This window comes from Stomoxys calcitrans, chromosome 4, assembly GCF_963082655.1.
Source record: "Stomoxys calcitrans chromosome 4, idStoCalc2.1, whole genome shotgun sequence".
NCBI classification, from domain to species: Eukaryota; Metazoa; Arthropoda; class Insecta; order Diptera; family Muscidae; genus Stomoxys; species Stomoxys calcitrans.
Window position 1 is genome coordinate 129,890,975 of NC_081555.1, and position 27,669 is coordinate 129,918,643.

The 27,669-nt window shown below is 38.1% G+C and overlaps 1 protein-coding gene across 2 annotated transcripts in view; it reads right to left on the reverse strand.

The window, feature by feature from the left end:
- LOC106094156 (low-density lipoprotein receptor-related protein 2) overlaps window positions 1-27,669 on the reverse strand; it is a 795,641-nt gene that overhangs the window by 740,050 nt on the left and 27,922 nt on the right. The window contains exon 1 of one of the 2 annotated variants that reach the window (XM_059366656.1): window positions 296-633. The exons of the other annotated variant lie outside the window; for it this stretch is intronic. The gene's annotated coding sequence lies outside the window, so the exon portion shown is untranslated. Of the gene's footprint in view, window positions 1-295; window positions 634-27,669 lie in introns of those variants that run through there. 2 annotated transcript variants of the gene reach the window in all.

The following is a 27,669-nucleotide window of genomic DNA, read 5'->3' on the forward strand; positions in this document are numbered from 1 at the left end:
GTCATCCTCCAAAAAAAAAAAAAAATAAATAAATAAAATTATTCAAAGTGTCGAACACATAATCCGGCATCGTTATCCAACTGGATTGGCACTAGTTGATAGTTAGCACTTTCTTTTTACTCTTTAATCTCAAAACTTTTAAATCACTTAATTTTTATTTATTTCTTTAAACTTTAACTCCTTGCTGTAAACCATAAAACCACAACAATTCCCCTTAGGGTTTTTTTTCCATTAAATTCCACGAAATTCTTTTTTTTTTGTTGTATTCCTTTGAAACTTTCATTGGATTTCTTACTTTTTTTCTGTTGTTTTATTGGCACTTTTCCGTCTTTCCAGAGAAAGAACAAAATTCTGTTGGTGAAGAAGTAGTAGAAGAAAACGAAAGAAATGTATTCCACAAGAATCTGTAGGTAACCTCTATTGGGGTTATTTTTCTTCTTAACTTTTTTTTTTTTGCTTTCGCTTCCGTTCAATTTTTTCTTGTTTTAGATTTTTTTCTTCTTAGTTTTGTGTCGTCGTTGTCGTCAACGTTGTTGTGTCGTCGCTCGGATTGAGTAGTCAAAACGCGCTTTATCTTTGAAACGTTTGCATGTTTCAACCACGTCTTTACACAAACTGATTTAAACCATCGAAAACGTTGTTGGCTTAACTCTGTGGCCTATCTCTCCCTCCTCGCATTGCATGGCATTTAGTGTTGTTGTGCTCTCAGATAGACATACACTTTTACACTTTTGTACGCACACACACACACACACATATACTCAGCGAAAGACAATTTGACTTGACGTGTTACTAGAGAAGGCGACTAACTAAAATGAAAAAACAAAAAAAAAAACAACAAAACAGCAGCGGCATCTATGTAACTCATACTAATAATGCCCACACACACACCCATACACACAGTCATTTAACGAATTGAAGAAAAAAAATTGAATCGTACAATGCGACACATACCTACAAGAATTGTGGATATTTGCTCTTGGCACTTATTTGCTCTCTTGCATTAAATGATGTTCACACACAGACATATACATACATACATACCAGCTCACTCACCCCCGCTCTGAGTATATCGTTGTTCATGATTTGCATTGAGATGATCATCCACAGGTAATCATGATCATCATTATCTCCACTCGACACTACTGAGAGTAGTTGAAAGTTAATGTGATAATATCAATTAAATCTCTCTCGCTCTGGATTTTTGAATCTCTGCACAAAAATAAATTTTGTAGATACAACAACTAAGATAAGCCAAAGCCATTGATATTCTTAATGAAGCTTAATTTTAGATTTCGTGTACTTCCTCCTATTTCACAATTCTGCTGTGTTTGAGAAATCTTAATGATAGTAATTTGGAGCAAAAGAAAAAGAGAAAACTGGCATGCATAAGGATGACCTTTTTTTAAATTAGACTTTTTATTAAAAATGAAATGAATGAAAAAAAAATGAAAAAACCGTCACAATTTTTACTTTCGCCATGTAATAATCTGAAATTCACCTATCTTACTGTTGTACCTTTTCTATTGTATTCTTCTATGGCTTAAGAAGTTTTAACATCGATAGAACTTTTAATTAAATTTTCAAATATTGGCCAACAAATTTACTGATTTTTTCAACTTTTTAACACGTTCCATATTCTAGCTGCTTATTCAGTAAGAAATCCCAACTATTGATTAGTGAATGAATGTTATAGCCACAAAGAAACAGGTATTAGTTTGGTATTTGACACACCATATAGGGATGTCAAACAAAGATCAATCGCATTTCATAGAATTAGTTAAAAAAAATTCAATTATATGTTGAAATCAGCAAAGAAAGGTAAAAATGGGGCACCGCCGACTTTATAATACCCTACACCTACACTATAGGTACAACGTGGGAGCTAAATCATAACTAATTCTGAAACAATTTTGATGGACCTCAGTGGATGTCTTAAGATGGGTTATTAAAAAATCCGTATCAAATTTTGAACAAATATGTTCAAACTGAAATAACCACAAATGACAAAATTATTACCATGCCCACTCTGTCCACTTGCTTTGATCCATCCATGTCACATGATCTTTCAGATGGCAATACTAGGGTTCCGTCAATCCAAGACTGTGCCGCTGGCAGCAGTGCCTCGCACTCGACCTCCAGTGTCGTCTCAGGTATACCAACGGAAACCTCTTCCATGGCATCCAGGTTTCCTATAGTCGCCTTGGATATTCCGGGATGGTATAAGCTGCTCCTATCCTCAATCCATTCTCCCATCGTCTTAAGATTCATAGCCGCAGTGGCTGCCTCGCACCTAATCTGTATGTCTAGAACATTCTCCTATGCCCTAGTGGGTGTGGTCCTTATCGCTCCACCTATGCCTAGGCAACATGTTCTCTGAACCTGAAATTTTTTGCTGTGACGTTTTCTACGACAGTCAACAGATGTGCTAAGTATGGTTCAAATCGAGCCAAAACCTGATAACGCTTCCATATAATCAAACTTCCGATTATACTTCTTGACCCTCTAGAGAATGCAATTTTTATCCGTTTTGGTTGAAATTTTGGCACAGTGACTTTTATTGCGATCTGTAACATACATACCAAATATGGTCGAAATCATTTTGTAACCTGATATAGCTCCCATATAAAGCGATCCCCCAGAGGGCGTAATTCTTATCCGAATTTGCTGAATCTAAATCTTTGACTTCGTACACATGTGCCAAATATGGTCTGAATCGATCAATAACCTGATATAGCTCCCACATAAATTGAAATTTTGCACCCATACGACTTATTAACTTTGTTTATGGCTTCCAATATCCATGCTCAGTATGATCCGAATAGGTCTATAAACTGATATAGCCCCCATATAAACCCCAACCTGGTTTTAGCTTCTTGAGCCCCTGGAGGCCACAATTTTCATCCGATTTGGCTGACATTTTTCCCAAGGACTTCTGTCATGATTGCCACCATTCATATTAATTATGATCCGAATTGGTCTATAAACTGATATAGCCCCCATATAAACCGATGCCAGGTTTTGAGAAGCTTAAATTTTGATCAAATTTGGCTGAAATTTGGAACAGGAACTTTTGTTATGACTCCCAACATCCGTGCTTAGTATTAACCGAATAGCTCTCTTAGTTGATATAGTCCCCATATAAACCGATACCAGGTTTTGACTTCTTGAGCCCCTAGAAGCCTCAATTTGGATCAGATTTGACTGAAATTTGGAACAAAGACATTTGTTATGGCTTTCAAAATCCGTGTATAGTATGATCCTAATAGGTCTGCAAACTGATATAGCTCCCATAGAAACCAATCACCGGATTTGACTTCTTTTCTTCTTTTTCCTTCTTCAATTTCCATCCTTTTCGTCTGAAATGTGGTACGCGGAGTACATTTGTGTCTAGCAAATTTTTGTATTTAAAAAAGCAGATTTTCTTTGCTGATTTAACTGACTGAAATGTTTGCTAAAACAGCAGCCCTATGTTTGGTGAAACAGCAGTAATGTCTGCTTTCCCATACTCAGTAGACAAAAACTGCTATTTTAGCATAAATATTTTTCTGTTTTGAATAACAAATTTAGTTGAGGATACATTCTCCATGTTTTTTAGATCTCGTAAAGCTCTCTCTTCAGAGTCTTAAATCATGTTAATTGGTTCAGTAGATCAAAAGTTATAGCCAGTTGAAGGTTGGAGAAGTGGATTATAGTATATACTAGCCGAACCGGGCCCGCTCTACTGCGCCATTTTTAACTATCTAATATCGTTTTAGGGTGGGGACACTTCGCCCTGAATGAGGATATCGAATTCGTGCCATTGTAGTCTATGACGCTAAACGTGTTCGAATCCTGGCAAAAGCTTCGGACAAAGCGGTGGTTATCCCCTCTTAATGTTAGGGACATTTGCGAGGTACAATGCCATGCATGGTCATTTAAAAATTTTCCCAAAAACGTGTCGCACTGCGGGACGCCGTTCGGACTCGACTATAAAAAAAAGGCGGGTGAATGCTGTCGACAACATCGGACAAAGCGGTGATTATCCCCTCTTTATGTTGGCGACATTGGAAAGGTACAATGCATGGTCATTCAAAAATTTTCCCCAAAGAGGTGTCGCACTGCGGGTCCCTTATCATTGAGTTTAAACTTGAATAGGAAAACACTCATTGATGTGTGAGAAGATTGCCCCTGTTCGGTTCCTGGTGTTTTTAAAAATTAGGGTAATGAGAAGTGAGGGGAGGGATGGCACCTCAGACATTTCGACTCTAATATGAATATAAAATTCGTGCTGTACTTCCAAATCCCTTTAATTTGGCCCCATACTACCATGGATGGTAAATATGAACCGTTTGGAGGGTGTTTTGGGGCTGGGGCGGCAACCGACACTTTGCACTAAAAACAGATATCAAATTCATCATTTATTCCCAACGGAAATGAAGTTCAGTTTAGGGGGTGCTTTAGGGCGTAGCCCAAAACACTTGACCCCAAAATGGGATATTCGTTTTCTACTCTCAAATACATTTCATTGGAGTCCCATTTGACATATCTTTAGGAGAAAAAGCGCCACCTAGACTTGAACTCAATTTTTAATGTCATATTCATAATCTACTCCCAAATACCTTTCATTTAAGTCGCATATAGCCATGGTCGGCTAATATGCCCATTTAGAGATATTTGAGGGTGGGCGACCTCCCATTACTTGGACCTAATGTTTTATGCCATATTTGTACTGCATAATACTTTTCATTTGAGTCCAATATTGACATGAACTTCAAATTTATCTGTTTAGAAGAGTTTTGGGGTTGGGAAGGCCCGCTGGGTACTTGGACCCAAATTTTAATACCATATTCGTTTCCTGGTCTCCAATACCTTTCATTTGGTACTCTTTTTGTGCCCATTCGACTACTTTTTGGGGTAAGGGAGGGATTTTGTATGCCAGATTCGAAATCTACTGCGGAGTACCTTTCCTTTGAGCCCCATATTGAAATGAACTTCCAATATGTCTGTTGGACATTCATTGAAATGAATGAACTTATTTTAAGGGGTCTTGGGCTGGGGCGGCCCCCCAAGTACTTGGACCCAACTTTTATTATGAAATTCATACTCTACTCTTGAATACCTTTCATTTGAATCATATATTGTCTATGGTATCTCTGAGAACATCCCGCACTTTCGCAAGTTTGACCTCCCGGTACTTTTTTTCAATTTCCATCGATTAACCCCGGATAGATTATTCGTTTCGTTGTGAGCTTGATGATGTTTTCGCCGAATCATCCGTCGACCACGTCTTTCGATCTAGCTTCAATGAAGGCTTTATTGGCATTATCGTTATCTGGGTCTCGACTACAGGTGGCCAGGCAAACACAACTTCTGGAGTAGGTTCACGAATGCAGGATCACGATGACTCGTGACACTTAGATTGACTATACAACGTTAGTAATGGGGTTATAACTCCTTACACCGTTTCAATTCTTCATGCTTAGATTATATGTCTGCTTTTTTGTCAATTTTGTCTACAGGGAATACAACATTCCCTAAGGAAGTAAGCGCACTCCTCATCTTCCCTAAATGATTATGTAAAATGGAGTCAAACCAAGAGATAGGTTATATGAGAGCTATGTATATCAGGTTATGGACCGATTCAGACCATACTTGACAATTTGGGGAAATTTCTGCCAAAATGAATAAGAATTGCGCGCTATAGGTAGTCAAGAAATAAAATCTAGAGATCAGTTTTATGGGAGTTTTATTAGGTTAAGGACCGATTCATAAGACACTTTTCATGTATGTGGGAGATCATAATGGAAATATGTTTCGTCATTTCTTCCAAAGGGGACGACTCGGGCCAATCCAACAATGAGAATGAATATTACTAGAAATGAAGGACTTTTCTTGTGATTTTCATTCTCATGGTCGGAAATGCCCGATTCTCTAAATTTTGGGAGAACTAACGTTAATAGACACACACGATTAATGAAAAAAATCGTTGCGTAAAATTTCACCCAAATCAGGTAGTGACGCGATGCAGACCAAACGTGGCATGTAGGTTGCAGGTTGTAATCATAAACAATTTTCCGTCAAATCGTATAACAATAAGGGTCACCAAGGGGCTTTAGAAGTCATATTGAAGGATCGGTTTATATGGAGGCTATAATCAAATCTGAACCTTTGTGGCCTACTTGCAATTCCCAATGACTAACATCACTCAGAAGAATTTGTGTAAATTTCATGTGGTTCACGTGGCTTCATTCTTTTAGCCTCTGTAATGATTTCGACGGACAGACCGATTTTCCCATGTATTATACACCTCTCGTTGCTTACCTGAACCATTCTGACATTCCACTTTAACATAATGACCATATTTTCCTGCACTTGCATAACACTTCGAGATGGGAATCCCTGTCCACAACATCTTGCCAAAGGCAATAAAATCGTGAACAATAAACCCATATTGTGATGACTAAGAACATCGTAGCAAGGTATTGTATATTTTTCCGCAACCTGTACCTGTCTAACATTTCTAACTTGAATCTAGAGACATTATTCCCCGCCTCTCTCCCATTACCATTCGCTAGCCGTGGGGTAGTAATGATCATTAGGCGTGTATTTGAAAATGCTAATGAGGGTCTCACGAAGAAACCTGTAAAACACAGTTAATGTTAATGAGTTGCTTTGCTCTCTCTCCCTCTCTCATCTCTTATGCTCAAACTTCATATCGAAATGCAAGCTTATAGTCCAAAACCCAATCAAAGAGTCAAGCGTCAGCGTTAAAGTGTTTTACAAGCATTTCATATTGGACTCTCAAGCTGTAAACAAATTGACGCTGACGCTTGATTGGGTTTAGACATTTACTCTGCCATACTCTCAAAATTTCATAAGGCTGAGAGCGCGCGGGTGCTCTTCGTTTTAGCCGGTTTCTTAATATGGCCTTTTGCACATATGCCGCTGTAGTAGTTGTAGAGTTTTTATAACTTATCGATGAGGAGAGAGCGAGTCTTTACATTGACAATTAAATTGTTGCCATTGCGAAGGTGCGCCATGTAGCCGCCTTTTTGTTAAGAGAGAGCACGAGATACAGCGAGAGAGAGAGAGAGAGGAGGAAGAACAATTGGTTATGCGTGTGTACATCGAATGTCTGGTGCGCTTGCGTGTTGGCTGTTTTAAATCATAATGAGGTTTATATATGGGGATCGGTTTAAGTTCGTCTGCTTATTGTTTTTTTCCTTTTTTATTTCTTTGGGCTAAAGTCAGTATTTCGTTGGTGTTTTCTACCTGTTTCTAGTTACGTTTTCGTCATCATTATATGCCTTGTGGTGTATTATTCATTTGCAGTGTTGCCACATTAGTAAAATTTTTTCCGGCACTAGGATTTTCCGAAAGTCGGAAAAAATATGGTTTAGGTGTAAATTTGTGGGAGCAGAATAAGAAAGCTAATTAAACATAAAGATGCTTAAGAAATTATGAAAAAAAGGAACGACGTGTATATAATTAAAGGTGATTATTTAAGAGCTATAGGAAAGTTTTCCAAAAAAAAAAAAAAAATAAAATTCAGAAAAAATAATGAAACCTTTATTTGAATCGATAGAACGGTCCATACAATTACATGTTTGAAGATTATTTCATGCAAATGTTGACCGTGACTGCGCCTCAAATAGTTCATCCGCTTAGCCGAATTTTGCCATATTCTTTCTAATATTTCGGCAGGTTTTTCACGAATAAATGCGTCAATGACGTTCACCATTCACAGTTACATTATGATGCACATCATCTTTGAAGAAGTACGGTCCAATGATGCCACCAGCCCATAAACCGCTCTAAACAGTGACTTTCTCTGAATGCAGTGGTAGCTCTTGCAATGCTTCTGGCTGATCTTCACTCCAAAATCGACAATTGTGCTTATTCACATACTCATTGAGCCAAAAATGAGTTTCGTCGCTGAACACAATTTGAACACGATGAACTTTCTAACAGAGCACTCATTTTGATAATAAAATTCAATAATTTACAAGCGTTGTTCGTTTGTGAGAAGATTCATGTTTAAATTATGGACCAAATTGGTGATACCTACGTTTAGGTAGTAAAAAGTACCAAAAAGTACAAAATCGTACATATTTGCCCAGCGCGATCGGAAAGGGCTAAAATTATGTTCATGGGCTCAAATTAAAGAGCGTCTCGAAAAATAAGGTTTGGTAAATTTTTTTTTGGAAAATCCTAGAGAAAATGGGGGAAATAGTACGTTTAGTACCACAATAGTACCAATATTGACAGGCCAAAGCTGGGAAGTGTATCATTTTTGCAACTGAACTGCAACGGTCTCCGTGCCAAGATCGACGAGATTGTAGATTTTATGAGTCGGAAGAACATATTGGTCGCAACGATCCAGGAGACAAAATACTGACCAACACCTGCAGCTTGCACAGTTGTCACGCATACAATGTGCTCAAGGAATGGAGGTGGGGGATTGGTATTCATGATACACCATTCCGTGCAATATAGTCCCATCTCGCCTGCGCCTGGCGCTTGTGACCCCTACATGGAGTGCATGGGATAGTAGTCAGGTCCGGTACTGCCGCGATAGAGCTATACAACGTGCACATACCGCCGGTTGGTAGCTGTGTCCCAATTAATGGCCAAGCTTACAACCCCGACATAAGTGGTTTACTATCTGGCCATAATCGTCTGGTTCTAGGGGACACATTTCATGGCATTCTCCCCTAGGTAACGACCAGCATGGCGTAGCTTTGGCAGAGCAGATTGAAGACTCCACGTTTTGCACGGTGAATGAGGATGCACCCACAAGGATTACCAGGAGGTGCAGCAGCTCGCCAGACATCTCCATTGCATCCCCTGATCTCCTGAGTTACGTATCCTGGCAAGCCGTCATCTCTTTGGGGTCGGACTGTCTTCCAATAATTTTCACTATCGACCAACCACCCGACTTCATAACCTCTGAGCGCCGGATGTTTATCATTCATAAGAAGGCCGATCGGGCTGGCTTCAGGGAGTATACCAATCGCTGATTCAGTGAACTGCCACCCCCTCGGATGCGCTAGCTGCCGAGAAGAAGTTCAGAGACATCATTAACGCAATAGCCGCTCGCTTATACCAGCCAGTCGAATACCCCAAGTACGGCCCCATTTCCCGGGGCAGGCAGTGGTACTTGCAGACGAGTGTGATGGTATTCGTTTGTGAGAAGATTCATGATTCACGGACCCCACTAACCCCAGTATCAGCGAGCTGAATCTGGAAATAAATAGGGTAGTCAACGAACATAGGCGGAATTTATGACTGGGAGTTCCCAAAGGCGGGGTCATATCGCCGGCACTGTTTAACCTCTACTTATCCTCCATTCCACCCCCTCCAGACGGCATAGAGATCGCATCATATGCGGACGATAGTACGATTTTGGAATCAAGCTCCCCACCCATTGTTGACATCTGCTATAGGTTGAATGTCTACCTCAACGAACTTGCCTCACATTTCGCTGCAAGAAATCTGAAGATATCTGCCACCAAATCATCAGCCACACTGTTCAGTACAAATACGCGTGAGGTGAATACCGAGCTGATTGTGATGGTCGATGGAGAAATGATTCCGACTATCAAGTGTACCAAAATAGTGTACATTTAGGTACCAAAAAAGTACGAAATGGGTGAATTTTGTACAGGGCGGATGAATGGAGGTAGAATTTTGAAATTTGATTTAAAAGACATTTGGTGCAAAAACATGAGGTGATGGTGATGCAAAAGGATGGTGGGAGGTAACGCCAGAAAATGTACGTTTAGTACCGCAATTGGTACTATTTGATACTTTCTTCACAGATGGAGCTGGAGGTCTACAACTTGGTCTGTAGGTAAACCTTTAAACATATGACAGGCGACTCAATGACTTTTTCACAACTCAAACATTTTGGTACCAAAATTGGTACTATTTGGTACTTTCTTTATAGTTGGAGATTGAAGTGCGGAATTTGGCATGTAGATACAACTTAGAAATAGATGATAGATGGCTAAATAATCTACTCAAATTTCGTACATTTTTTGGTTCCAAAATTGGTACTATTTTGTACTTTCTGTTCAGATGGAGCTTGAGCTCTGAAACTTGGCATGTAGGTACAACTAAGAAATATATGATGGGTGACTAAATGTTCTTTTAAAAATTGGTACATTTTGGTACATCCTATTCAGATGGAGCTAGAGGTCTGAAACTTGGCATGTGGGTACAACTAAGAAATATATGATGGGTGGCTAAATTATTTCTTCACCATTCGTACATTTTGGTACCAAAATTGGTACCATTTGGTACTTTATTCATAGATGGAGCTAGAGGTCTGGAATTTGGCATGAAGGCACAACAAATAATTTTATGATTTCTGACTAAATTATCTATTAAAGATTCTTAAATTTTTGTACCATTTGATACCTGCTTTGCAGATGGAGCAAGCGGTCTGAAATTTGGCATGTAAGTACAAGAAGAATATATATGATAGATGTATAAATGATCCATCAAAATTCGTATATTCTGGTACCAAAAAGTGCAAAATAGCCTATCTTCGCCAACAGCGAACCGGGACTGCAAAAATTACGCAATTTGACAAACAATATCGCAGTCTTGACAAAAAACAACATGTGGAAGAAAACATACTAATTGTGGTGTAATCGGTCCAATGAAAGAATGAAAGATTCGGCAAATAGGCGATATATTTTATTCGTATATTTAGGTACTCAAACGTACAAAATGGTACTTTCTTAACGGAGTTAGCTAAACCTCTCAAAATTGGAATACAAGTAAAGCTTGATTAAAAATGAGACAGACGATTATTCAAAATCGTACATTTTGGTACTAAAGCCTTCAACATTGTACATTCTTTACGAATTGAGCTATACAATCAAAATTAGGATACGGTTACACCTTGACAGTAAATATTGGGCGGTTAGAAGATTTGTTTTTAATGCGTGCATTTAGGTACTAAAACATACAAAATGGTACATTTTTATAGAGTGATCTTAAGCTCTCACAATTGGGATACAGCTACAACTTGGCTAAACTGAGTGACTACCTAGGGTGTTAGAAGTCCTTCTCTAAAAAGGGGGTATCAAAAACGGGGCTAGCGATGCGGACCATCGGGATTCTAGTATTATTTTATTTTAATATATCTACCACCGTAGGAGAGGGGGCATATTCATTGAGTTATTCCGTTTGCAACACATTGAAATATCAGTTTCCGACCGATACTTTATAGTATATATATATTTCGGATCTTCGTAAAACTCTAAGACGATTTAACGATGTCCGTGTGCCTGTCCGTCCGTCTGTTGTAATCACTCTACAGCCTTCAAAAATGTAGATATTAAGCTGAAATATGGCATAGATTCGTCTTTTTGATGCAAGCTGGTTGAGTTCTTAAATGGGCCAAATCGGACCATATTTGGATATAGCTGGTATATAGACCGATCTACCGATAAAGGGTCTAATGCCCATAAATGCTTCATTTTTTATCCCATCTCGCTGAAATTTGAAACAGTGAGTAGTTTTAGGCCTCCCAACATAGGACCCAAATATGGTTTAGATCGGACTATATTTAGATATAGCTGTCATATAGACCGATCTCCCGATAAGGGGTCTGAAGCCCATAAAAGCTTTATTTATTTCCCGATTTCGCTGAAATTTGAAACAGTGGGTTATTCTAAGCCTTCAGACATATGACCTAAATATGGATTAGATCGGACTATATTTAGATATAGCTATCATATAGACCGATCTCCCAATAAAGGGTTTGAAGTTTATAAAAGCTTTATTTTTTATCCGATCTCGCTGAAATTTGAAACAGTGACTAGTTTTAGGCTTTCCAACATAGGACTTTAATATGGTGCAGATAGGACTGTATTTAGATATGGCTGCCATATAGACCGATCTCCCGATAAAGGCTCTGAAGCCTATAAAAGCCTTATTTTGTAACCGATTTCGCTGAAATTTGGAACAGTGAGTAGTTTTAGGTCTCCCAACATAGGACTTAAATATGGTTCAGATCGGACTATATTTAGATATAGCTATCATATAGACCGATCTCCCAATAAAGGGTGTGAAGCCCATAAAAGCTTTATTTATTACTCCATTTCTCTGAAATTTGAAACAGTGAGTTATTTTAAGCCTTCCGACATCTGACCCAAATATGGTTCGAATCGAACTGTATTTAGATAAAGCTGCCATAGAGACCGATCTCCCGATAAAGGCTCCGAAGCACATAAAAGTTTTATTTTTTGACCGATTTTGATGAAATTTGAAACAGAGAGTAGTTTTAGGCCTACAAACATAAGACCCAAATATGGTTCGGATCGGACAGTATTTAGATATAGCTGCCATAGAGACCGATCTCCCGATAAAGGCTCCGAAGCACATAAAAGTCTTATTTTTTAACCGATTTTGATGAAATTTGAAACAGAGAGTAGTTTTAGGCCTACAAACATAAGACCCAAATATGGTTCGGATCGGACTGTATTTAGATATAGTTGCCATATAGGCCGATCTGCCGATAAAGGCTCCGAAGCACATAAAAGTCTTATTTTTTAACCGATTTCGCTGAAATTTGGAAAAGTGAGTAGTTTTAGGCCTCCCAACATAGGACTTAAATATGGTTCAGATCGGACTATATTTAGATATAGCTGTAATGTAGACCGATTTTCCGATAAAGGGTGTGAAGCCCATAAAAGCTTTATTTATTACCCGATTACGTGACAATTTGAAATAGTGAGTTGGTTTAAGCTTTCCGACATCCGACCCACATATGAGTCAGATTAGACTATATAGATATAGCTGTCATATAGACCGATCTTCCATATATGCATATATACCGGAGGTGGTGGGTATCTAAAGTTCAGCCCGGCCGAACTAAATGCCTTTTCACTTGTTTTATTTTATTTTATTTTTTTCTCATTTTATTTTATTTCATTTTATTTTGTTTTATTTTATTTTACTTTATTTTATTTTATTTTTTCTCATTTTATTTTATTATTTTTATTTTATTTTATTTAATTTTATTAAATTTCAGTTTATTTTATTTTTTCACTTCATTTTATTTTGTTTTATTTTATTTTATTTTATTTTATTTTATTTTATTTTATTTTATTTTATTTTATTTTATTTTATTTTATTTTATTTTATTTTATTTTATTTTATTTTATTTTATTTTATTTTATTTTATTTTATTTTATTTTATTTTATTTTATTTTATTTTATTTTATTTTATTTTTATTTTATTTTATCTTATTTTATTTTATTTTATTTTATTTTATATTATATTATTTTATTTTTTTTATTTTATTTTATATGTAGGTCGTTTATTTTAATTTATTATTTTTCTATCCCATTCCATTTGATCGACTTAATAACCCAAACGGCAATACTGTAAATTTAGACCTTTTCCTTCGTCATTTCCTCTGCCTTCCTCTCTTTGGCCTTTACGATGTGTGCTTTCAATATTTAATCATTTCATTATATCATAAGCATTTGTTCACCTATAGTATACACGACGCAAAGAATGATTCTTTCTTTGCTTGCTTTCAGTTTGAAATTTTGAAAGAAAAAAACAAAAACTTAAGAAACAAACACGACCATTGTTATGAGAGCTAATAACCATAGGTGGCTTATATATGAGTCTGAATGAGGCGTAAACTTCACAGCGAGAGGGTGAATGTGGTAGAGAGGGGACAATTGGAAAACAATGACAAATTTGTAAAAATTCCCATTTTAGATGCAGACCACATAGTATTCATTATTTGACATTGCTTTTGAAAAATTGTATACGACTTAAATGTTATTTACATTTGTCGAAACCAATGTTGCGCCGTCCTTATTCTCTTGACCAGGTTCAAGCCTTACAAATGTTATGCGGTTGTTGTTTAATGTCATTCTAAAGTGTTTGTGTGTTTGCTGGAAAATGTACAATAACCCCAAATGAACCATGTCATCAACCGCAGCCAAAGGAAAAAGTGATGGCCAACACAAATCAAACAATGTCGCTGAACCCTGTGACATTTGGCTTGGTATTAACACTTTTTTCCGTTGTGACCTTCAGTTTTCAATTGGACTATCATGTTTAGTGTTTCTTGATTGTGTTGTGTTTCTTTTAAAATGGTTTAACAAGAGCAGATAGTGTGGTGATAGACAGTGGTTAAATGGACAGTGGGATGTTTTATTTGACAAAAAGTTTAAAACAAGATGTCTCCCATTTCTTTAAAATTGCATATAACTTAAATTTTTAACACAAACATGAAAATATAAGGGTTTTGAACAAAACAAAAAGTTCCTTATGGAAAAGTTTATTTTAATTAAAAAATTTTAAATATTAAATAGTAAAAAAAAATTAAAAAAGACCAACAAAACCTTTTATTTAAAATGAAAAAAAAAAATTTAGATATTAAAGGTGAAAATTAAAAAAATCGATTTCGAGGTCAAACTTTTGTGTAACTCAATTGTTTAGATTGATTTATTTATTTCTTTGTTTTTTCATTTTGTACCACTGTGCGTTGCGTGGTAAAATGCATCACAAATTCTAAATGGATTGCACAGCACTTAAACAAGAAATACATACCACCGATGGGTTTCATCATTTAACAGAGGCCAGCTGCGGCCATTTCAATGGGAGAAAAAGCACGAATGGCACAAGTGGCCATTGTGATATGTGCCAATTGGTCAAATAGTTGTTATATTCTTGTTTAAAGTTGCATAACTTAGAGTAACTTTAACAGAGTTGAAATATCAAAACGTTTATAAGATGACCTCTGATCTTAAGATGCATTTGGTTTTGCTAAACACTATGCATTGAATGTAGCTCTTTTAAGTCAACCACTATACTATAGCTGCCATGACACCAGGCACGAATTTGGCTGTGGATTTGTGCTTAGTCGAAGACTGAAACACCTTGTCTCCAGCTTTATTCCGGTGGCTGAGAGGCTAGCCACAATCCGCATAAAAGTAAAATTTTTCAACATGCCCATGTGCCCATGCCCCGACGGAAGACAAGGACGGGCAGACCAAGGATATTTTTTACGAACGCCTAGAGAGAGTATGCGACCGCTGCCCCGCCGATGATATTAAAATCGTTCTGGGAGATTTTAATGCGAATGTAGAGAAGGAAGATATCATTGGTCCAACAGTCGGAAGATTTAGCCTCCACGAGATGATGGCTTGAGGCTAATAAATTTTGCTGCGGCTAAAAACATGGTAGTCAGCAACAAATTTCAACGTAAAACAAGTATAAAGGCATTAAGTTTGGCCGGGCCGAACTTTGGATACCCGCCACCTCGGGTATATATGTAAATCCCATTTTGTCACAATCCGGTGAAAATTGGACAACTTAAGCACCCAAATTCGGCTCGGACATTGAGTGGTCTAATATATATGACACTATTCAATTTTGTAGAAAAAATATTGGTCTCTTTGGCAGATATATCCAATTATAAACCGATCTGAACCATATTAAGGTGGGATATCGTGAGGCTCTGAAAAACTCACTGTTCCAAATTTCAGCGAAATCGGGTAATAAATAAAGCTTTTATGGCCTTCAAACCCTTTATCAGGAGATCGGTCCATATGGTAGCTTTATCTAAATATAGTCCGATCTGAACCATATTTAGGTCAGATGTTGGGACGTCTTAACCTACTAACTGTTTCAAATTTCAACGAAATCGGTTAAAAAATAAAGCTTTTACGGGCATGAGACCCTTCATCGGCAGATCGGTCTATATGACAGCTGTGTGTAAATATAGTCCGATTTGTACCATATTTGGGTCGGATGTTGGGAGGCTTAAAGCTACGAACTATTCCAAATTTCGGCGAAATCGGATAAAAAATAAAGCTTTTATGGCCTTCAGACCCCTTATCGGGAGATCGGTTTATATGGCAGCTATATCTACGTATAGTCCGATCTGAACCATATTTATGTCAGATGTCGGGAGGCTTAAAATAACCCACCGTTTTAAATTTCAGCAAAATTGGGTAATAAATAAAGCTTTTATGGACTTCAGACCCTCTACCGGCAGATCGGTCTATATGGCAGCTATATATAAATAAGTACCGATCTAATCCATATTTAGGTTAGATGTCGGAAGGCTTAAAGTAACCTTCTGTTGCAAATTTCAGCGAAATCGGGTAATAAATGAAGCTTTTATGGCCTTCAGACCCTCTATTGGGAGGTCGGTCTATATGGCAGCTATATCTAAATATGGACTAATCTAATGCATATTTAGGTATGTTTTCGGAAGGCTTAAAATAAACCACTGTTGCAAATTTTAGCGAAATCGGGTAATAAATAAAGCTTTTATAGCCTTCAGACCCTTTATCGGGAGATCGGTCTATATGACAGCTATATCAAAGTATAGTCCGATCTGAACCATATTTATGTCAGATGTCGGGAGGCTTAAAATAACCCACCGTTTTAAGTTTCAGCAAAATCGGGTAATAAATAAAGCTTTTATGGACTTCAGACCCTCTACCGGCAGATCGGTCTATATGGCAGCTATATCTAAAAATAGTCCGATCTGAACCATATTTATGTCAGATGCCAGAAGGCTTAAAATAACCCAGTATTTCAAATTTCAGCGAAATCGTGTAATAAATAAAGCTTTTATGGGCTACAGACCATTTATCGGGAGATCGGTCTATATGACAGCTATATCCAAATATAGTCCGATCTGAACCATATTTACGTCCGATGTCAGAAAGCTAAAAACAACCCACTGTTTCAAATTTCAGCGAAATCGGGTAATAAATAAAAATTTTAAGGGCTACAGACCCTTTATCGGGAGATCGTTCTATATGGCAGCTATATCTAAAAATGGACCTATCTTATCCATATTTAGGTCAGATGTCGGGAGACTTAAAATAACCCACTGATGCAAATTTCTGCGAAATCGGGTAATAAATAAAGCTTTTATGGGCTTCAGACCCTTTATCGACAGATCGGTCTATATGGCAGCTACATATAAATGTAGTTCGATATGGACCATAGTTGGGTCAGATGTCGGGAGGCCTAAAATTACTCACTTTTTCAAATTTCAGCAAAATCGGATGAAAAATACAGTTTTTATGGGCATTAGACCATTTATCGGAAAATCGGTCTATATAGCAGCTATATCCAAATATGCTCCGATTTGTCCCATTCAAGAACTTAACCAGCGTGTATCAAAAAGACGTAGCTGTGCTAAATTTCAGCTCAATATCTTAATTTTTGAAGGCTCTAGAGTGATTATAACAGACGGACGGACAGACACACGGACATTATTAAATCGTCTTAGTATTTTACGACGATCCGAAATATATATACTTTGTAAGTCTGGTATTCGTAAAGATGTTCACATTCGACGAACTCGAATTAACACCACACCACCTCACTCATTCCGTGATCGCCCAGATCTCCGCCTGCAAGACCGTATTATGGTCTGGCAGTCAAAAACAGATCTCAATCGCTGGGTTCTCAATGTAGACCCTCAGGCCCACTCTGTCCTCTAGCTTTGATCCATCCGTGTACCATGATCTTCCAGATGGCAATACTAGGGTTCCGTCAATACAAGACTGTGCCGCTGGCGGTAGTGCCTCGCACTCGACTTCAAGGATCATCTCAGGTATCCGATCGGAAACCCCTTCCCTTACTTCTAAGCTTCCTGTTGTCACCTCGATTATACCACGATGGTGTGAGCTGCTCCCATCCTCAATCCATTCTCCCATCGCCTTAAGTCTCATAGCCGCAGTGGCTGCCTCACACTTAATCTGTATGTCAACGGGTCGGATATCTAGAATAGTCTCCAGTGCCCTAGTGGGCGTAGTCCTCCACGCTCCGCCCAAGCCAAGACAACATATTCTCTGGACCTGTTGTATGGTCCTTATTTTGCACTTTTTCTCCATAGCTGTCCACCAAACTTCTGAGGCGTAAATGAATATTGGTGTAATCACGCTTCTGTAGAGCCAGTGGACTATCCTCGGATTCAGGCCCTATTTCGAGCCTACGGCCCATCTTTAAAGTGTCCAACATCTGTGAGCCGTCTCAGTATGCTTCTGAGTGTGACACTTCCAATTCTGTTTCCTGTCCAAGATCACACCTACGTCTTTGACCTTGTCAGTTATCGAAATCGAATCGAAATTTTTATACCCACTACCATCCTATGGCAGTGTGTATAAAAATTCACAGAGTTGCATGGCTGTCACCTGATCGAAACACGAGAAAATAAATTGATCACGTTGTGATGGAAGGAAGGCATTCATCTAGATGTACGATCGATCCGTGGAGCAAATATAGATTTGGACATTACCAATGGTTCGCACCCGTTGGATACGGCGAGAAAAGTACGATCTGATACTGCACGGAAAATGGAAGGCACTCATTTAGCGAGACGAATATTGATTCGGATCATTAGCTTGTTGCAGCAAAAGTTCGCACCTGTCTTAGTGTGGCGAGAAACGTACTATCTGACACTGCACGGAAGCTGGAAATCGGAAAATTGACACTTGGCTTCATGGAGAATGTCGCGAAATCCTTACTTGGGTACAGGAAGCATCCCCCAAAAAGCCCATGGCACGACAGTATCGAAATGCTACTGAAGCCAAGAATGCGGCATACAAACCAACCCTGCAATCAGTAGCAATGCGTCAGATGAAGGAGTGGCATCGGGAGAAGAGGAGAGAGGAGAAACGTCTATTCCGCAGAAAAAAAGGGAAATGAAAAGACCTGGGTTTGAGTCAATTGATATGTACAGGAATAAAGTGCGGAAATTTTACTAAACAATCAAACCAATGGCTTTGGTACATGCAAATCGTCCTGCAGAGACAAGGAAGGAAATCTGGTAATTGATACAGATAGTGTGCTTAGGTTATGGAAAGAAAAATTTTCCCAGCTGCTAGTGTCCGACGATGGCTGCGAAGAGGATATCGCAGAACCAAAACCTGATAATGGTATTGAATGCGGTCCAAGTAGCAGTGACCCGACTGAAGAACAACAAGGCAGCAGAAACCGAAAGGTTGCCCGCTGAACTATTTAAAAACCGGAGGCGACACGCTGATAAGGCGTATGCCTCAGCTTGTCTATGCGATCTGGGTAGAAGAACGCATACCAAATGATTGGAAACTCAGCATACTATGTCCCACACACAAGAAAGCAGACAGGACGTAATGTGCCAACTACAGAGGAATAAATCTCGCTTCCACCGCATACACGATATTATCGAGCGTACTATGTGAAAGATCAAATCCCTAAGTCAATAAAATGATGGAGCCCTATCAATGCGGCTTTAGCCTTGGTAGGCAGAGAATCAGCGAAAATGGGTTTGGCAGTTAATGGAGATAAGACCAAATGGATGGTATCAGCTTCCACAATCCCTTCGGAGCAGATAAAGAAAATGGAGAAAGTTGGGAACCACAAGCCACTGATACTAACGGTGTTGTTATAAGGTTCTGAGGCATGGGTGCTTGTGAAAGCAGACGAGTTAGTACTTGGAGTGTTTGTAAGACCAGTTTGCTTTGATGGAGAGTATCGGCGTCATATGAGCCACAATCTGTATGAGGTGTATGACGACGTTAATATAGTTAAACGCATGTTGCCGAAATGAATAAAAAAGGTCCAGCGAAGAAGTTTTTTGAAGACGATCTCTGTGATATGCGCATACCGGGACGACCAAATCGCCGATGGAAAGATCAAGTGGAAAGACATCTCGTAACTTGGTGTCAAAGATTGGAGTGGAAGCAGAGTAGATCGAGTTTGGAAAGCTATTCTGAGTTCGGCTTAGAGTACAAATGATCTGTCATAGCGGATTAAAGTAGAGCAAACAGCAAAGAGAGTCGGGGCATATTTGTGGCCCTTAAAATTTATGGCGTGTTGTCTTTGGCAAATTGGAAATAAATAAAGGGTTAGCCAGATTATGCCAACGTCTTTAGGGCTCTTAAGCTCTTAAAACGTCTTGGGACATAATAATGGCTTCTCAAATCTTAAACTTATAATTTAACTACTATCCATCACCTAAGTTTCAATTGTTGTAATAATAGTTAGTAAAATCTCATTCTTTTTTTACTATACAAAAAAATACTTACATAAAGTTGAAAATCACAAACACTTACCTGAAAAGGAAGAAAAAATTAATTTAGAGAAATGGAAGTGGACGTTGCAAATCTTATATCTTCTTAAATAAAAACAGTAATTACGGCCGGGACGAACATTGGAACCCACCAACTCGGATATACATTTATTAACCCATTAACGCTTGACCCTCAATTCCCTTGTCCGATCTTTATGAAATTTCACATATTCATTATTCAGAGCATTTCTATTGACGTAGTAAATTTTTAATTTTTGTAACAAAAACAAAATAGAGTTTAAAAAAAAAATTAAAAAGAAAAGTTGTAAAATTTTTTGAAAAGAATTTGCACGATCATCACGTCGAGAAATATACGGTTATGCTTACATTGAAAAGTTGTTCTATGGCAAGCGAAGTTTGTCTGAATAACAAGTATTTTGCTTTGTGTGTGTTATTGATGTTAGATGTCTTTTTAAAGAGATGGTGGCTGTTAGAATTTGACTTTTCTCTTACTGCGCTATAAGAAAAGTTTGAATAAGAAAATCTAACATGTCATTCAAAGGGCATGCTTCTACCATTGCATTGCTCACTAATTAGTGGGTAGGTGGAAGGATATAATCTTTTGGAGGCATATCAGTCTGATGAGGCCCAGGCAAGACCGAAATCGCGATTATTGCAGCCCGTTCCTGATACATTTAACATACCACTAATGCTGGGACTCTTTAAAGTGTGTTTGTTGTTTTGTTTTGAAATAGAAGTAAGAGATTAAGTACATTGGTCTAAGCTAGTTAGACCAACAACAAATTTCTTTTTTAAGCCCTATGTGATTGCAATTTGACATAAAGTCGTACCTACTGTCAAAAGTAGTAGGCTTATGGCCAAAAATTTGTTTGTTTTCAATATAGAAAAAAGAAGCGTAAAAGGTTTCCAGAAAACTCACTCCTAAGAATTTTGAGAAACTTTTTTGTGTGATTTTTTTAGATATATAAAGAATTGCCGACTTTCGACAAGCCAATTTTCCCCAAAAACATGGCTTTCTATGACGAGAAAAATTTTCACTAGTTTCATTCGTCCTCTTAACGGCAATCCAAATTTCATTAGGGTACCTCTTTTCTAACTCGAGCTAGCATTTTTCTAAGACATCTTTATTCTTATGCATTTTTCTACCCATTCGTCGTTAATGGGTTAATCAAATTTGTATAAAATTCGATTAAAAATGCATGCCACTGGTTGCACTTTTAGGCAACCAAATCCAAATAAGCTCCGATCTACCCCATATTCGGTAGCGATGTGTTGGGGTCAAATTCAAAGCACAGTACCAAATTTCATAAAACTTTGGGTTACCTTCAATTGGGAGATAGGTCTATATTGCAGCAATATCCAAAATAGTCCGATATAAGCAAAAATTAACACGGATGGCAAACATTCAGACACAACTCATTGTTCCAACTTAGGCCACATATATGGCTAAAAATTAAATTTTAATGGGTCCAATAACTAAAATCGGAAGATCGGTCTGTATGGCAGGTTTATCCAAATATGGTGCGTTCTATACCAAATATAGCACGGATGTCCAGGAGCCGAAAAGAACTCAAATATCCGCTATTTCGTATAATAAATTCGTATGGGCTTAAGACCTTAAGTTGGCAAATTGTTCTATATGTCGACTATATCAAGATACAATCCGATAAAACCTATCCTCGAGCAAAACTCTCATTGCGCAGATGTTACGCTATGACTATGAATGCTCATACTAGCGGCATTTCTGAGGTACTATTAAATTCATGGAAGCCATGTGAAAATAAGTTCTTAAAAAAAAAACCAACTTAACCTGCCTATGGTAAAAAAATTATCTGTGTAAAGTATCAGCTCAATATTTTCATTTTAAGACTGTGTGTTGTATGTAAAATTTTTAAGAGGACCTCAAGTATATATGATGAATAGGAGATACGTACATTCTATTGGGTTGCCCAAAAAGTAATTGTGGATTTTTCATATAGTCGGCGTTGACAAATTTTTTTACAGCTTGTGACTCTGTAATTGCATTCTTTCTTCTGTCAGCTATCAGCTGTTACTTTTAGCTTGCTTTAGAAAAAAAGTGTAAAAAAAGTATATTTGATTAAAGTTCATTCTCAGTTTTATTAAAAATGCATTTACTTTCTTTTAAAAAATCCGCAATTACTTTCTGGGCAACCAATAATACAATATGCCCATTTGAGGGTATTTGGAGGTGGGGCGACCTCCCATTACATGAATCTAATTTGTATGCCATATTTGTAATCTACTGCCGAATATTTTTTATTTGAGTCCCATATTTAGAGTTTAGAGGATTTTTATGGTTGCGGGTACTTGGACCCAAATTTTAATACGTTATTCGGTTTCTAGACTCCAATACCTTTTATTTGATACCTATACTGTGCCTACCGGTCCACTTTTGGTTTTGGATGGTGTTTTGGGGTAAGGGGTCGGGACCGTCACCATCCGACATCTAAAAATTTTAAAGCCTTTATTTCTTTCCAGACAAAAATACACAATCTGTGAAAATTTTAAGAAAATCGGTTCAGCCGTTTTTTGATTCTACGCTGGTGGAATCATTGGACCGTATTTTTTCAAAGATGCTGTTGGACGCAACGTTACGGTGAATGAACACATTTCGAACCGAACACTGATTTTGGTAATAAAATTCAATGATTTGCAAGCGTTGCTCGTTAGTAAGTCTATTCATGATGAAATGTCAAAGCATACTGAGCATCTTTCTCTTTGACACCATGTCTGAAATCCCACGTGATCTGTCAAATACTAATGCATGAAAATCCTAACCTCAAAAAAATCACCCTTTATATAGTCTTTGTTTCCTTCCAGACCAACCCACACAATCTGTGAAAATTTTAAGGCAATCAGTTCAGCCGGATTTGAGTCCATACGGAACAAACAAACAACCCGACAAACAATCAGGCAACCACAAATTCACTTTTATATATAAGAACAAGAAGATGATAGGCCCTAAAGATGACGATTGGTCTCTATGGCATAAATATAGCCCGGTCTGGACATATGCGGCAAAGATGTTGGAAGTCGTGAACACTGTTCAAAATTGCATCGAATTTGCCCAAAATCGGCAGATTGGTCTGTATGTCAGATATATCCAAATATCTTCCGATCTATGCCATTTTTGGTTCAGATATCGATGGGGCTAATAAAGCTCACTGTTCTGAATTTCAGCGAAATCCGGTAATAAATACGCCTGTTGTAGGCTTAAGACCCTAAACCGGCATATCGATCTTTATGCCACCTATATGTAAATCTGGTCCGATATACACCCTATTCTGGACCATTTTTTATCCGGATATTGACGGGCCTAATAAAACTCACTATGAGAAATTTCAGCGAAATCGGCTAAAGAATGTGCCTGTTATAGGCTTAAGACCCTAAATCGCCAGATAGGCCTATATGACAGCTATATACAATTATAGTCCGATTTGACCCATCCAAGAACTTAACCTGCGTATAGAAGAAATACAAGTCTGTGCAAAATTTTAACTCAATATCTCGATTTTTAAAGACTGTATCGTAACATATCGAAATATTTCGATATGTTTCAAATGGCATGACCAAATGAAAATATCCCCATCCTATGGTGGTGGGTATACAAATGTTAATGGGCGATCATAACAAAAAATTCCTTTGGATTTATATTCTCTATAAAATTAATAAAAATTATGCTTTAATTTGCCAATAGATAATAAAAAACAAATCAACAGTAAAATTGCTTGAACACAGTTGATTATTAAAATCGAGCAACAGCAAGCAAAACCGCATATTTTATTATTGGCGAAAAAGCCAGTAATTTGGGGTTTATTAGAATTAATAACAATCATCAGTATTCCGGCAAAAATTCTAACTAATCCCTAATCTCCCAAAGCATGAGTCAACAAATATCATCGTTAAACTCCATTTGGAGGGGTAAAAACGAGAAATCTTAAAAACCCAATATGATCAAATACTTAATTAATCTGTTAAAACACTTTTTATACACAGCCACCATAGGATAGAGGGTATATTCATGTAGTCTATCCGTTGGCAAAACCTCGGAATATCAATTTCCGACCCTACAAAGTATATTTCTGATTGTCGTAAAATTCTAAGACCATATAACGATGTCCGTCCGTCTCTCCGTCTGGTCATCAATCAGTTTTAATCAGACTATAACCTTCAAAAATTTGGATATAGTGCTGTAATTTTGAACAAAAACGTATTTCTTCAATACCTAGGCTAAGTTCTTCATTGGGCCATATCGAATTATATTTAGATATAGCTGCCATATCGACTGATTTACAAATAAAGGCTCTTGAGCCCATAAATGGGCGCAAAGTTGTTGTAAGTCATAACAGAACACCGCAGCCAAATCGGACAACAATTGTGGCTTGTAAGAGCTCAAGAAATCAAATCGGGAGATCGTCTAATATGGGTGCTATATCAGGTTATAGGCCGATTTGGACCGTACTTGGCACAGTTGTTGTAAGACATAACAGAACACCGCATGCAAACTTTCAGCAAAATCTGACAAATTACGGCTTCTAGGGGATCAAAAAGTTAAATCGGGAGATCGGTTTATATGCGAGTTATATCAAAATCTCAACCGATATGGCCCATTTGCAATCCTAAACGACTTACATCAATATTAGGTATCTGTGCAATATTTTAAGCTCCTAACCTTACGCGTACGCTATCGTGATTTCCACAGACGGACGGATGTGCCGACGGACATGGCTAAATCGACTCATAATGTGGAGCCTTTCAAAGGATGGGAGTATACTAATCTAGTCATTGCGCTTGTAACACCTCGAAATATTGATCTAGGATCGTCTTGATCGCCTCGACATTCTGAGTCCATCTTGCCGTGTACGTCCGTTTGTCGAAATCACGATAGCGGTCGAACGCATAAAGGTAGCCGGTTGAAAGTTTGCACCGATACTTAGTATTGATGTAGGTCGTTGGGGATTGCAAATGGGCCATATCGATTCAGATTTGGATATATTGGGTTGCCCAAAAAGTAATTGCGGATTTTTTAAAAGAAAGTAAATAAATTTTTAATAAAACTTAGAATGAACTTTAATCAAATATACTTTTTTTACACCTTTTTTCTAAAGCAAGCTAAAAGTAACAGCTGATAACTGACAGAAGAAAGAATGCAATTACAGAGTCACAAGCTGTGAAAAAATTTGTCAACACCGACTATATGAAAAATCCGCAATTACTTTTTGGGCAACCTAATAGATCCCATATAAACCGGTCTTCCGATTTGACTTCTTGAGCACCTGGAAGTCGCCTTTTGTTGTTCGATTTGTCTGAAATTTTGCACGTGATGTTTTGGCATTACTTCCGACAACTGTGCCAGGTATGGTCGTTATCGGTTGATAATCGTATACAGCTGTCATATAAGCCGACCTTGGGTCTTGACTTCTAGAGGGCACAATTTCTATCCGATTTGGCTGAAATTTTGCACGAAGTGTTTCGGTATGATTCCCAATAACTGTGCCAAGTATAGTCTATATCAGTCCATAACGTAATATAGCCGCCATATTGCGCCCTCTAGAGGCTCAAGAAATCTAATCAGTAGATAGATTAGATATTCCGATCCGATTTGGTTGAAATTTTTCACAACGTGTTTCGTTGTGACTTCAAACAACTGTGCTAAGCATGATTTTAATTGGTCCATAACCTGATATGATGATGAAGGCCACCGTAGCGCAGTGGTTAGCATGTCCGCCTATGACGCTGAACGCCTGGGTTCGAATTCTGGCGAGACCATTAGGAAAAAAATTTTCAGCGGTAGTTTTCCCCTCCTAATGCTGGCAACATTTGTGTGGTACTATGCCATGTAAAACTTCTCTCCAAAGAGGTGTCGCACTGCGGCACGCCGTTCGGACTCGGCTATAAAAGGGAGGCCCCTTATCGTTGAGCTTAAACTTGAATCGGACTGCACTCATTGATATGAGAGAAGTTTGCCCCAGTTCGTTAGTGGAATGTTCATGGGCAAAGTTTGCAAATTTTTATAATCTGATATAGCTGCTAATGGAGACCACCGTAGCGCAGAGGTTTGCATGTCCGCCTATGACGCTGAACGCCTGGGTTCGAATCCTGGCAAGACCATTAGGAAAAAAATTTTCAGCGGTGGTTTTCTGGCTGGCAACATATGTGAGGTACTATGCCATGTAAATCTTCTCTCCAAAGAGGTGTCGCTCTGTGGCACGCCGAACGGACTCGGCTATAAAAAGGAGGCCCGCTTATCATTGAGCTTAAACTTGAATCGGACTGCCCTCATTGATATGGGAGACGTTTGCCCCTGTTCCTTAGTGGAATGTTCATGGGCAAAGTTTGCAAATGTTTATAACCTGATATAGCTGCAATATAAACCGATCTTGGGACTTAACTTCTTAAGCTTCTAGAGGGCGCAATTCTTATCCGATTTGGTTGAAATTTTGCATGAAGTGTTTTATTTGGACTTCCAACAACTGTGTCAAGTATGGTCTAAATCAGTCCATATCCTGATATAAGCGCCATATTACCGATCTCCCGAATAGACTTTTTGGGCCTCTAGAGGGCGCAATTGTTATTATGGTAACAATTGCGCCCTCTAGAGGGTTTCAATATGGTTGAAATTTGGCATATGTCGTTTTGGTATGACTTCCAACAACTGTTGTGTTGTATGGTCTTAATCGGTATATAACCTGATATAGTTGCCATATAAACCGATCTCCCATTTTGTTTTTTTTTACCCTCTAGAGGGCGCAATTATTACTCGATTTGCCTGAAATGTTGGAAGTGGTGTCTTTCTAGTTGAAAATGTCATTCAAAGAACTTGACAAAAGCAATTGTGGAGGATACATAAGATTCGGCCCGGCCGAACTTAGCATGCTTTAACTTGTTTTATTATAACTCCTCTACCTTAATCATAGTTATATCCAGATAGGGGCTGGTCTGGATCATATTTTATTCAGGTCCCTTAAACTCCGAAAGAAGTCACAGTTTCAGCGAAATCAGGCAATCAATTCGCTTTTTATGGGATTAAGAAATTGGTCTATATGGCAGCTTTATATAGCTGCCTGATCAGTCTGATCTGAATCATATTTGGATCGGATGTCGGATTCAAATTTTAACGAAATCGTGCAATAAAAAAAGCTTTTAACGGCTTCAAAAGCCTTAATCGGCTGACCGTTCTATATGGCAGCATTATTTAAATATAATGGAGGCCACCGTAGCGCAGAGTTTAGCATGTCCGCCTATGACGCTGCACGCCCGGGTTCGAATCCTGGCGAGACCAACAGAAAAAAAAAATTTCAACGGTGGTTTTCCCCTCCTAATGCTGGCAACATTTCTGAGGTACTATGCCATGTAAAACTTCTCTCCAAAGAGGTGTCGCACTGCGGTACGCCATTCGGACTCGGCTATAAACAGGAGGCCCCTTATCATTGAGCCTAAAATTTGAATCGGACTGCACTCATTGATATGTGAGAAGTTTGCCCCTGTCCTTAGTGGAATGCTCGTGGGCAAAATTTGCAAAAATTTAAATATAATCCCATCTGAACCAATTTGGGCCAGATGTCGAGAAGCTTTAAGCAACTCA